We start from the raw sequence: 11752 nt of genomic DNA, 5'->3' as shown, positions 1-11752 counted from the left end.
GCAGAGGTGGACAGGCTGGATGGAGGGGCCTATCATTAAATAAACCACTAACTTCACAGAACGAGGGGGAAAGCATACACGGTTCATGAATATATCACGGCGATCGCAGCCAGGGATATAAATAGGAAATGACATTTAAATTGCACATAAAAAGAAGACCTTCACTCCGGTTTAATAATATAAAATGAGTAGTTCAGAGGGCCTGTTAAGATACCCGTCCAATGAAGCACTGTGTTGTTCCTATTTCCCCTGTTATTAGAAATGATATGGATCCTTCAGGTACTCATTTATGATATCAGATCACTGGTTGCCACCCAAGCATGGGCGATGAATTAGGGGGAGGGGGGAGGAAGAATTGCCGCACAAATAAGAGCAGCTTCTGACATTAACTGCCTCCTCCTCCTCCCTCTGGCATCTAGACAAAGGTTCTACTGCTTCGCCCTCCCCCCCCCCCCCCCCCCCGCTCCCCGCGCCTTACAAGCAGCGAGGTGCTGGAATGTGGATGAGGCCGTGATACATCCAGCAATACCGCGGGTATTTATAAATCGAGCCTCAACCTGCAAGCTATAGCACAATGCTGAATCCTGCACAATGTTTACTGCGAATTTCCTTGACTTATATGCGGCCGCGTCCTACACGCATGCGGTAGAACCAAAACAACACATAAGCATCTTGAAGCACGATGAACGCTGCAGGTCCTAGTGAATAGACCGTTGTAGCCTGATGTTGACTTCGCCATCGACCACGTGGGAACAGAACGATACAAGTTGATTAATGAAGATGCATACACCGTGAAACTAGGCTGCTGGGCCCTTACAACCCAATGAGGGCACATTCTGATAAAACGTTGTCGGTCTTCTTTAAAAACAAAACGCGATGATGAGGTGGGATTTTATCGACCCATTTCTTACAATAACTGCGCATTTATCATTGAGGTTCTCGCCGCACGTTGTGTTTATAAAACTTGATGATGGAAAATCGCTCCCGACAGCAAAGGAATTGTGTGGAGAAGAATGTTTTGCCGCGAGCTTTATAAAACTCTGAGCAGTGAAATCCAAAAAAAACCATCCGTTGACGATAATTGTTTATAAAACTCGCCTCAGGATTCAGGATCATGATCCCGCCATTTTCCATCAGCGGAAGAAACTGACGTGAAATTTGACATCGTGGTGGTGTTTTGGTGGCGGTTTGGAAAAGAAAAGGATACAGAATTAGTGACAAATGCGTTGTCGTAAGGACTCTTTCGGCGCATTTTGAGTACCACAGGTCAGTTTTCTGACCAAAAAAATTGCCGTCAACGGATGGATTTTTTCATATTTTCCTCCTCCGAGCTTCAAAAAGCTCAGAGCAACTCCTCTGAAAAATTTTCCGCTGTCGAGAGCGATTTTCCTCTATCGAGTTTTATAAACGAAATGTGCGGCAAGAAGCGCAATAGTAAATGCGCATTTATTGTAGAAAATGGGCCGATACAAAATTCCACCTCATCGTTGCATTTTTTTAACAGGACCAACGTACTTTTATCAGAATGCCCCTACCCAGTTTGCAATAGCTCAGAAACCAAGCTTTGGGGTGCATGCATCTTCATTGCGTAACTTATATCATTTTGTTCCCACCTGGTTGATGGTGGTGTCAACATCAGGCAACAACGGGCTATTCATAAGGGCCTGCCGCGTATTTCATGCTCCGGGATGTCAATGTAGTGTTTGGGTTCTGTCTCATGCGCGTAAGACGCAGAAGGATACACGTCAAGGAAATTCGCTGAAAACATTGTTCAGGATTCAGCAGCATGCTACAGCTTACGGCTGAGTCTCGATTTATAAATATTAGTGGTATTGCTAGATACTGGATGTATTACAGCGTTACCCACGTTCCTACATCTTGCTGCTTGTGGTACGGTAAGACACGGAGGGGGGGGGGGGGGTGAGGCGTAACAGTGGAACCTCTTCCCTAATGCTAGATGAGGGGAGGAAGAAGTTGATGTCAAAAGTTGACCTTATTTGTGCGGCAGTTCTCCCTGCTCTCCCCCCCCCCCCCCCCCGCCTTCCTTCCCCGACTCATCGCCCATGTTTGGGTGGTAACCAGGATCTGAAATCATAAATGCTGACCTGAAGCATTCGTAATGTTTCTAGTTGCAAGGAAAAGGGAACAACACAATACTTCAGCGGATAGGTATCTGAACAGGCCCGTTGAACTGCTTATTTTAATGCTTAGAAATTGACCCCCCACCTGAGCGAAGGGTGTGCAACCGACCGCCCGGGCGCGTGTTAAAAAGCAGGTGTCGGTAGTGTTTATACGCGACAAATAGCAGTTGTCAGTAGTATTTATACGTGAGGTTGCCAGCGGCGTCATTAAACCAGGAGATGAATCGGGCAGGGTGGGGGGATGGGGTGCATATGCGATAGCAATTCAGTTATTAGTGGTGGGTAGGTACCTTTCCGCATGGTTCCATAATTTAAACGCCATTTCCCCTCCTTTTGTACACAATATCTCGTCTATGTGGTAATAACTTGCTACTTTAGTCTATGTATTCATTTCCTGTTTACATTGAATTACCTGTGATATGCTCGTGTTTGAGTATTCACTTATAACTAGCAAACAGAGAGCGGGGGGGGGGGGGCGGCCGGGCATGCCCATCCCTAGTCTCTCTTAGACGGGGGCTAACCTTCTCACACGATGCTATCTCCCTTGCCCCAATTACTTTGTTCAGGCAGCTCTGAGTTTAACACATAACTTCCTGCAAAGATGGGCGGAACAGCGACCATAACGTCTGAGCGTCTACCCAAGCAGTACTACTTTATTCAGATCTGACATGTGCCTCCGTAATGGGTTATACCAATGAGTTGCATACTGCACTCACTTTATTTCCGCTCGACATAACCATGAATATAATATTTTTACGCAACTTGGAATACTTTATGTCTTATTCAGCTAGTCAGAACCGCAAAACTTTTGCACTCTGAGCTGTAATTTCCTGTTTGCCTTTGATCACTGCCTATTGCTCGGGTAGAAATTTGTTTTGACTATAGAGGTTAAAATGTTACTGCAATACAAAAACAACAAATTACACGCATAAGACACTTGCTTAACCTAATTTTTAACAACAAGAGCTATTTTTCGTTCTCAATGGGCATAATCGACTATCGTAAAAATAAAAAGATATTTGCGGTATGATAGCATCTGGTACTTCTGATAAGCAACAGCTGATTTCGAATCTAGAAAAGTTGTTGCCAGTGAAATTTACGTCGGGTGTCAGTACCGTTTACAAACCTCAGTAAGGAGAGGAATGTTTTGGTGGGAGTTATTTTTTGGCAAGGGCGGCGATAATTCTTTTTTAACTGGCCTCAGACTATAAATAAATTTATGCACCTTAACAAGAAGTTCAGCGAAAAATACAGACGTCACTCTATGTTCTGCCCACATACTATCATTTCAACCATGAAGATGCTTTTTCAATGTCCGTTTTGATATCGTCTCGACATCCTTTCAACCTTTCTTACCTCTGCACACCCCACCAGAAAGGCATTCCGGGATCCTACTCCCGATGCACGTCATGTGACAGCGATTACTGCCTCGGGCTTCCCGCAGTTGGAGTAGCTGTGACAGGCCTACCTGTGCCGTGCTTGCCTGCTCTGTGCGAGAAACACCTGATTATTTCTGTCGATGTCACTGGCCGCCGAGCAACGCGCCGAGCCGCTGCGTTTCGAGTTCTGTGTGGACTCGTTGGACGAAATGTATCGACCTGTCGTAAATCTAATAGCGCTAGCTCGCCACGTTATGTCTTAGTTTCCTGATGGTAACCATCTACGGTGCTCAAAAGAGAAATTGACCGGTCTGGTGTTGGTGGCCCCAACGACTTGGCATCATCTGGAGATGGCGGGATCTGTTGCAGCTCTCCATGCCAGAAACTGTACAGGATCTTTGCATTTTCCACTTGTCCACCTGTTAGTGCAACTGAACAAACTTTCATGGGCAGACATTCAACAGAGATCATAGGGATACAAGAAAATACAAACATATAAGCATGCATGTACCGATTTCAGTGGTCGAATTGACGCCTCAATTTGAGGATGTGCTGCTGGTTTCATCACTTTCTACCTCAAATCAAATTGAGACCTGCTGAAAATATATGTGTGCTTACAATTGTGTTCACGTCTCATCTTAAGCGGAGGTGGATGTAGATTCAAGGATTCAGGCTGCCTTTGGTTACGAAAGGTTTGTTACACTATATTTTTGCAACGCAGCAGCCTCCCAACAAGAACCTATATCTAACCAAAATGAGGGTGTCATGTTCACCTAGCCCTCCCCGGATAGAGTTGGTGCAAAAAGCGCAATGATGACCCCTGCTGTCAGGAGTAAAATTTCACAAAATCGGTTGGGGATAGAACAATAAAAATTGTTTATCATGTACAGATGCTTGTAACAGCATTGTTTCTCCGGATTTAACCCAATGTTTCCTAGATAGTGGGAAGATCGAGGGGGGGGGGGGGGGGTAAATGATTGGAAATTAGATCCACTTGGCTTACCACTGTGTCTGCCTGATGGGCAGACATAGTGGTAAGCCAGAGATGCATAGCGAAACGCTGGTGACCGTGCTAATGAAAAATATTCTATCTGTGGAGCTAGGCCTTAAGTTGACTTCAAATATTAGAAAATCAGCATTGCACGCAAAATTGCTCCTACATCGTGCATGTAAGCTTATACCTGAATTCAAAACTGTCAGCCATGTCCAGTCTGCTACGGCCTCCACCTTCGCATTACATGTCAACAGGCTCATAAATTGAGTGAAGGAAGCTGGATTACTTGTGCATGAAATACGGCAGAAGTAAAAGCCATGGGTTGTGAAAAAGCTGGATCACTTGTGTATGGAATACGGCAGAAGTAAAAGCGCCGTCTCTGGTCCCCACATGTGGACGCAATGGGACGAAGAGGAATGTTCGGCTTGGCTTGTGATTTTTGGGAAGGCTGTATACTTCTGACATACGATGACCTGAATACGGATGAAGGGGGTTACAGTTCTCATGTGAAAGCCCGGAGTTCAGGGCCTTGGACGATGGATTGAGAATTTATATTTTCTTTAATGATTTCTTTGAAGACTTTTTGTTCTTGATGTCATTCTTCCATTAATGGCACTAGTCTCTTCAGATTACCGTGATGCATAAATAAACCACTACGTCAGGACTGAGTATTTCACTGTTCTTCAACGCCGTCTTCAACAGTTTGACACTCACCATTCTCACATTCGGCTTGCCCACTCCACTAGCTGCTGAATAATCCGAAGAGTTGGCGGCCACACCATCAGAACAACTGGCTTTCTCCCTCTTCGCCATCGCTATATCCAAATTTTTAACGTGCAGCGTTCTGGGATCCGACTTACTCATTTCGCTGGTGGCAGAAACAGCCAAAAATTATAATTGTCTACGATCTTTAAGTGTCCTGTCCTGCTTGGTGATGCTTCGTGATGCACAACAAACACGTCGTTATCAACATTCCTGTATTTTGGATGGACCAATTTTCTACAAAATAAGCCTTCTGCAACCTACTCTCTCACAATGAGGGGGTGCTCCAAAAGTCGGACTCAGTGTAGAACATGCCAGAAACACGGCGAGCGTACATGTACGACCTTTTAAACAATATGAAACTGGGAAAGAGTTTGCTCAGTCTGCAGATGATGAGTTCGACCCGTTCTTCAAAGTATGCAAGTTTCTAATGCTAATTGCAATTCGGGCCATCTTTTCTGTGAGGTCGCTGATAGTAGACCTGTGCTTGATATAAGCGAGAAAGGCCTTACAGCTCCTATCGATTCAAGCTTGAGGCGTAATGAATTCAGGGTTTTTCAGTGGTGGTGTTTGCATGTATATGGAGTTGTTGTATTCACGGTCCTCATTTTTACATGCAATTATGTGTTTCACCATGTTTAATCAAGATCATAAGCAGAGTTGCAAATGTTGAGAGTCATCAATATAATCAATGCTTTATGCTGACGTCATTAACCAGTACCTCCCAGCAGGCATATGCCTGGTTCCCAAGATTTCTTCTCGGGAACCGGTTCCCGGTTCCTGATTCCGAAATCAGAAAGAGCCCAGGAAGCAGCCTTATATTGCGTCAACAAGCCAGGCGCAGCCTGGATCCAGACTTAAATTAAAGAGAAATATCCAGCAAGATCCAAGATTCAGCCTAACAATAAGTCCAAAGATCCAATATTCCAATATTCAATATTCCAAGATCCAATATTCAATATTCGAGAACCAATATTCAGTCTGATACGAAGCCATGAGACCAGCAAGTACAAAGATTCAGCTTGGAAATGTGTTTTTTTGTTTAATCCAGAGAGAACCAATATCCAGCCAACATTATGTCAAGATACCCAGCAAAACCCAGACGCGGTCTGAAATTACGTCGAAAGATCCAGCCTACTCTGATGTTGAGAGACCAGCAAGAACTAAGATACAGGCTGGAACATGCTCAGCTCCAGCAAGAACCAAGCTGATGATGCCAATGATGTGTGATGCTGCCAAAGTGATGCCAACGCAAGCAACAAGAAACAGAAGCTTATCTGAGACCCCGTCAGCTTTGATTGCCAAGGTTCAGCAATGTACTACTCAGGTGCACGATATTTCAAAATAGTTCGAGGGGCTGAAAAGGAAAATGGCTAAATCTATTTCAACTTTTTCCCAAAAAATTGGGAGAGCTAAGACCATAAAAAATTAAACCCCTGGTTTTCTTGTGTGAACAATGCAAATTAACCATCTCCGGAAGCTTTTAAAATTTCAGTTTTTTCAAGCCTGCCAAAATGAGATCAAACAAATATCTGCCACACATTGCAGAATGGGACATGGGAAATGAAGTTCATGTTTTGTTTTTTTTTTTCTTGTTCTTTTGTTTGCTTCACATTGCGCCTGCCACCATGCCCTTTCTCACAAGTCACTGTGACGGAAGCGCCTTTCAGACCCAACGAACCTTCAGCAGTCACGCACATAAGTGACCGCAAGCTTACATGACTACATTTAAGCCACAACAACGGGGGGGGGGGGGGGCACGTGCCTTAACGCACAAAATAACAGCGGTATCTGACCCAATCTGAACTGATCTAGTTCACCTTTCGGTATGTATCTGTGTTTGCTAAAGTAATAGAAATGAATACATGGAATTATCAGCTGTTTTTTTTCTAGCAGCCACTTTGGTAACAGCCAGTTAATGGATAATCATTACCATTCAAAAACTGTAATTACCGAAATTCACCAGCATAAAATCAAGTACGATGACCTGCAATGGGAATGACCTTGTCAGTGTTTTATATTTGTTCGGGGCTGTGCAGGTTAAAAGACATTGAATGGAAGACCGATTATCAGCGGACCGACCGTCGTAGCGACGTCACTCTGGTTGTGCCAGTACCTGACTTCCTGGCCTATATCTCATCCATCACATCTGTCATACGGCCGTAGAATCTGACTACATTTTAATTCAATATCAGAGCGAAATGGGCATTAATGAAACTTGATGGAAATTTGCAAGTTTTACGGGCAAGCAGTGGATGAGCCCAGCATAAATAGATTGTGCAGAGTTATTCTGAATTGTATAGATGATGCTGCGCATAGAGCTTTTCTGAAAGCATCTCGATCAGCAACGAAATAGCTCAAGCCGATTATACTTCAGCTCTGCCACTTAACAGCTAAAACGTATCCGCGGCCTCTATCAAGCCGTATTGTACGCGCACTTTCCGGACCACTTTTGTATGCATACGCGACTTGCAAATACTTTTGCAGTGTCCAAAGACAAGTCTTATGAAGGGCGATAACATTAGTATTTTGTGCTCAGGATTTCGAGACTTTAAAGTCGCGACGACCTATCAATTTCATCGGAGAACAAAATGTTTGAGATGAGAGCGGATTTGAAAAAAGATGTGCGCACGGTCACCCGGATTTTCTCACACCCTTTGCCAGACATTTTGGTCCCAGCCGCATGCTCCCAACATTAGATCTGTCTGATAAACTTTGCTTTTACTAGTGGTGAATACGCAGTTGGCACAGCCATGGTGTGCCAACTCCCTGGTCACATTCGAACGAATTGCGACGTAAATACCAAAGGGCAAAGAGACAATATGATCATGAAAATCACGATGAGACGGTGAACGTCGTACTTTCTGCCTTCACGCCACTTGGGTGCAGCACGGAAGTTCCGTCTCCGCGGGTGCGTGACGCACCGGTTCCTGATGATGCAGACTCACCTACCTCGAAGGCTGACGAATGGTGCGCACCACACGCCGCGGATCTTCTTGCCGGCTCTGGCATCAGCAGCGTGGCGCGGCGTTCTTCCACGGTCGCATGCCCACGCCCATTCGGCTCTCCGCCAATCGTGCTTCGCCGCTATGTGACGTCACGAGCTGCCGGGGGACACCCACGTCTGGGTGGCGAAGTGCGGTACACCGCTCTAATTACGGGCCGGTCGGGTTCGTGTAGCAATCTGTTGTACTAGCGTGGCCGGCGCAGTTTTAGTGATGAACAAGAAATCCACATGAAACGTGCCGCGCCTCGTACTGCATACAAATTTTGGAGTCCAGGCAATCCAACATCTGTTTGTCCCGTATCAGTTTATTCTGCTGAAATACTTTGACACGCAGATCAAAGCAAACATGCATGCCGCGCCTCTCCAGAAGTCGTCTCCTAAAAACCAGTATCCCACCCTTCTTGCACATTAAACGTATTGTTAGATTACACGGTTCTGATTTGATCAGCAATGCCAGTTTTCTCGAAATCCTTCTGAAAAGCTCAGATTTTGACTTGAATAGCCTCTTCGACGGGAGCGATGTCATGGAACGTCCGCCTCACCACAATGAACTTGATAAGTCTTACTTGTTTGAGCGTTTGCAGCGTGTTCGTTGTGCCATACCCTCGGCACACCAATTCGCCAAAATCCTCGCGTAATCAATGGCATGAGAGCGTGAAGCCGTCTATTGAGGAATATATATATATATATATATATACATGTTATATATATCTCCATATCTATAGTAGATATACATACACATATATGTATGCATATATATATATATATACATATATATATATATATATATATATATATATATATATATATATATATATATATATATATATATATATATATATACTACTACGAAGCTATTATTCCGCCACTTTTACAAAACGCTGCAGTATTTACGTTGTTTACCTTGCTAACTTGGGTGCTTGTTTGGCAAATGTTGCGTTTCTTAGGCAGGTATACGTCAGCGACATATCAGCTGGTTTAGTGGCACACATGTTTCGCCAGTGCACTGCTCGCCCGCTGTTTACGGCGCGTGCTGTGATAATTACAAACGCTCGTATCTATTGACATTTGCACCTAATCAACACTCGAATGTAACATGTGCCCACTACTGCAATGGTGGTGAATAGAAGCATCATGCCGTTTGCCTGAAGGCATTTGGCTTTACTTCAGCTGTAGCTTAACTTCACCTTAACTGACTCACTATCGACTCACAATCTATCATTTTTTAATTTGTCGTGATGACAAGAGCACAACATAATGCCTTTTGAATGTTTTTACTCATGATTCACAGCCTTATCTGTCCATCATTTTAGCCATACGTCTATGGTTTTTCATAAGTTGTTCAGTGCATTTTCCAGGAACATTATTCACATAGATAAGACTTTATCGAAACGATAGCAGAAGTGTTTCGATAAAGGCATACTGCCGAAATATCAACCCATCTATATCCCTATTCTCCTGTCTTTTTCCAAGGAATAAGACTATTACTACTGTCTTATCTCCGGCTTTTCGCTTGCAGAGTTGTGCAAAAACACAGCGTTGAAGTAGGCGTTTGATATTTAATTGGTGCCAATGACACAAAACAGGCGAACAGAGACACGGTATATTTTTCGCTGCTAACATCCCACCAACGGCGTATCTTAATAATTAATCACACGTTCTCATTGTTGTCTAAGAGCAGATGATCCGACGTAAGCTGTAATGTCGTTCTGCCATAATCATCTTTGATGACTCAGGAAATCGAGCCCTCACATGTTCAACAGGGCTGTTTTCACATATTGAAAATCTTCATTCACAATTTATATACCGTGTGCACAATTCAACAATCATCCGAAAGGATCCTGAACTTTACAATGGTGAACGCCGTCTCGCGTGCGCTGGAATCGTCCAAGGCCTTAGAAATACAGTCCAGTGGTGGTCTGGAATGTTGACCGCGTAATTGGGACCTGAAAATAGATCAAGCTGATTTGCGCATAATATCCTGCTGAAAATGACGTTCTTCTTCGCGATTTTATTTACATTAATGGCATGTCCCCATAGCTCACCAGAGCATGTCTTTGGAATTTGTTCCAAAATTTAGACACTCCCTTAAAGTAGTCTTTAATCCAATAATATGTCTTGTCTAGAACAACGCGTGACCGAAAAAGCTCAAGTTAGGAAGTACGCTCAATGGTACGTGCTTAGATATTCTCCCCGAGTCGGTTCCAAAAGCTCCCCACCGTCGAGTTCACGCTTTCCAGTCCACGGCCAGCCAAGCATAGGCTTGCCCTTCCGAAGCCGCTTGCGTACACATGCCAGAATATTGCTGCTGCATTCTGGAAACGCTCAGCGAGCAAAGCAGAAGTTATCTTTTAGCGCCAGTCGTCACTGATCGGCCGCCGACCATACACTGTAATATGTATGGTCATGTCAAGTAATCGACTTGATTTAACTTAGCGAGTGCGCCCATCGTTTTAAATTCCCACCGTGAACACTGCCATTAGCAATAGAACCCTCCTCATGGAAAGCGGACTGAAATGCTCTCGGATTGCTCGCGGTGGCAAAGATGGCCTAATTTTATACGAGCCTGACGCCCCTTGCAAGTATGCTAGCGCTGCAAAAAGCGCTAGCATACATATGCACCGGGATAGAGTAATATATGGGTCTAGTGCTTTCAAAATTTACAGGTGTTACAATATTTAGATTGGGAGATGCAGTATTACGGATAATGAATGATTGTTTACAGGACTGCATGATATTGGTCCCTAAAACTAGCGTAGTTCTCGAAACGGGTATACAAGGTGGTAGAGGTTCAAAGTAAAACATATTTGTCTGGATGTGGTTTCATCCTCCCGAGAATTTCTCCAAAACTGGTGGCTTATATATATATATATATATATATATATATATATATATATATATATATAGATGTGTGTGTGTGTGTGTGTGTGTGTGTGTGTGTGTGTGTGTGTGTGTGTGTGTGTGTGTGTGTGTGTGTGTGTGTGTGTGTGTGTGTGTGTGTGTGTGTGTGTGTGTGTGTGTGTGTGTGTGTGTGTGTGTGTGTGTGTGTGTGTGTGTGTGTGTGTGTGTGTGTGTGTGTGTGTGTGTGTGTGTGTGTGTGTGTGTGTGTGTGTGTGTGTGTGTGTGTGTGTGTGTGTGTGTGTGTGTGTATGCAAGTCTTGTGATACGCAAGGGCAAATGTGCATTTAATTTATAAATCAACCCGCCTTTAGTCATATATATTACCTTAAGCTAGTTAACGCTTCTAGGACATTCGTTCCCCATTCTCAAGCAATATAAGATGGTCGAACAGTAATTATTCGAGTATGGCAAAATACCAGGCATGCTCTACGAAACAATGATTGGTGAGCTATAAGTTAACAGGTTCTACGTCCGAATATCTAGCCAAATTGCAAAACACAAACATACGATCCCTTTTCCAACCAGTCTGACACCATGGAAAGGCAAAGACATCGAATCACCCTGCTGT

Source organism: Pollicipes pollicipes, unplaced genomic scaffold (assembly GCF_011947565.3).
Source record: "Pollicipes pollicipes isolate AB1234 unplaced genomic scaffold, Ppol_2.1 Scaffold_5724;HRSCAF=6776_pilon_pilon_pilon, whole genome shotgun sequence".
Classification (NCBI taxonomy): Eukaryota; Metazoa; Arthropoda; class Thecostraca; order Pollicipedomorpha; family Pollicipedidae; genus Pollicipes; species Pollicipes pollicipes.
Note: the sequence above shows the minus strand (reverse complement) of the source record.